Below are 2,457 nucleotides of genomic sequence, written 5' to 3' on the forward strand. Positions count from 1 at the left end.
CGGGAATACGCGGGAATGAGCCCTGTCAGCCCGGGCGCTCCAGTCACGCAGCACGAAGGAACACACCGTCCTCACGGAACGCAAGGACGGTACCCCGACCCCCCCCGCGCCGCCGAGCTCTCGGTGCGAGCGGCTCCAGCTGCGCTAATTAATGAGTAAGAGACAAACACGGAGCCCATCCCGGAACAAAGTCACCCTGACTCACTTGGTGCACCCACACGCAGCCCCTGCCACGGCGCTGCCCGGATCGGGGCTGTGCTCCTGCCGGTGACACACTCCGGAAAAGCGAGCGTGGAGTGGAACAGGTTTCCCCAAGAGGCTGTGGCTGCCCCAGCCCGGGAAGTGCTCAAGGCCAGGTTGGAGGGGGCTTGGAGCAACCAGGTCTGTGGAAGGTGTCCCTGCCCCTGGCAGGGTGGTGGAACGAGAGGAATTTAAAGGTTCCTTCTCACCCCAGCCCGTCCTGTGATAACGCACTACAGGCAGCTATTGTTTATTTACAGAGTATTTTATGGCTGGAATTGGTTAAGAGCAGTTAACCTCCCTTTGTCCCAAAGCCATGCCCGTGCTGTCACCGTCTGGCTGTGCGTGTAAGGGAGCACGGGGCCGGTTCAGCTGTCCGTGCCGGCCTGGCATGCTTCCCTGCTGAATCACAGCCTGTTCCCGGAGAAAACCCCAGCGGGGCACGGCCAGCAGCTCACACGGCCGCCAACCACAACCAGTGCATGCACAGCACTAATAATGGCCAGATAAAATAACTTATAAAGGAGTCAATAACTTCAGAATGTAACATTTATGTTGCTGGAACACCTACTGTATTACTTGCCCAGAGAAGCTGTAGCTCCCGATCCCTGGAAGTGTCCAAGGCCAGGTTGGACAGGGCTTAGAACCAAGCTGATCTTTGGAAGGTGTCCCTGCCCATGGCAGGGGCTGGATCAAGATGAGCTTTAAGGTCCTTCCATCCCAAACGACTCTGGGCTTCCACAACTCGTGTTCTTGTTTTCTTTTTAAAGCCAGTCTTTCATTCCTTGTGCTCAGTGACTTTATGAAATTACACATACAGAAAATACAGGCAGCTGGAAGGAAACTTGTTTTAAGGTGGCACAAGCTGTACAGCACAGCTGGAAAATGCTGCACAGCTGCATTTATAGTGCAGTAGGATATGCCATTTTCCCAACAAATTACAGAAATGGAACTCCAGAGAATCACAGAATCTCAGACTGGTTTGGGTTGGGAGGGCCCTTAAAGCCCATCCAGTGCCACCCCTGCCATGGGCAGGGACACCTTCCACTGTCCCAGGCTGCTCCAAGCCCCGTCCAACCTGGCCCAGGGACTTCCAGGGATGGGGCAGCCACAGCTTCTCTGTGCCAGGGCCTCCCCACCCTCACAGGGAAGAATTTTCTCCAATCTAAACCCGCTCTCTGTCAGTTTGAAGCCATTCCCCCTCGTCCTGTCACTCCATGTCCTTGTAAATAAGTCTCTCTCCAATGCAGTTGGAGAGAGAATGACTCAAGAGAGGCTGAGTAAAGGTGGCATCTGTATCTGCAGGAGCTGAAGACAAATTATCATCTGTAAATTAATTGAGCTCTTGAGTGTCTGAAGCATCAGACAGAGCCTCCCAGTTTGTCTGGACTCGAGCATTCCCGAGTAGGGTGACTGGGATGTGTCACATCCTCGTTCAGGGAGAAGGAGCTGCTCACATACACTTGTATTTATGTGCCACCACCAGAACAGAAATTACCACTTTGGAATAGCTCCCTTCACGCATGAGCTATAAATAAGAGGCACATATGGCTGAACTGCGCACTGGGGTGGGCACAGCTCCTGCTGCACTGGGGCTGGGAGGATGGAACCAGGCAAAGACACAGGCTTGGAATAACCATCTTTCCCCAAACAAACATGTAATTAAAGGAAACACAGCACACCAGCCCCTCGTACACCCATTTCTGAGGCCACCCCACACAAATATAGAAAGAAACTCTGACCACCATGAAAGCATGATCTCATCTTTAAATACATGTTTAAATCTTAAGCAAGAGAAAGAAAGCTTTTAATTATTTCTTTCAGATGGTAAACGGCCCCAGCTGAATGCAGCAATTTACAACTCTGACTTGCAAATACAGGATAATCAGTATGCACACTTGGATTTGCTGATGAAAGAGGGGAAACATCTGACTTAAATGTTTTTGGTAAAACAACAAAGCTCTCAGGCTCCAACACATTCTTTTTCTAGTGACAGAACTCCTTTTCTACCTCAACTCTTGCACAATGAACATTCTTCACTTCCTAAAACACATCCCAGTACAGGAAAGTTCATTGTCCTTTCTAGTGTTTTATACAAGCCAACAAACAGCAACGTGCTGACAACTAACAAAGAGATCATGGAATGGCTTGGGGTGCAAGCACCTTAAAGCTCACCTCATTCCACCCCTGCCCTGGCAGGGGGACCCCCCCACGTCC

The 2,457-nt window shown here is 51.1% G+C and overlaps 1 protein-coding gene across 1 annotated transcript in view; it reads right to left on the reverse strand.

The window, feature by feature from the left end:
* Positions 1–2,457, reverse strand: part of TIPARP (TCDD inducible poly(ADP-ribose) polymerase) — a 25,721-nt gene that overhangs the window by 17,109 nt on the left and 6,155 nt on the right. The gene's annotated exons all lie outside the window — the stretch shown is intronic.

This window comes from Corvus brachyrhynchos, unplaced genomic scaffold (genome assembly GCF_000691975.1).
Source record: "Corvus brachyrhynchos isolate BGI_N302 unplaced genomic scaffold, ASM69197v1 scaffold544, whole genome shotgun sequence".
Classification (NCBI taxonomy): domain Eukaryota; kingdom Metazoa; phylum Chordata; class Aves; order Passeriformes; family Corvidae; genus Corvus; species Corvus brachyrhynchos.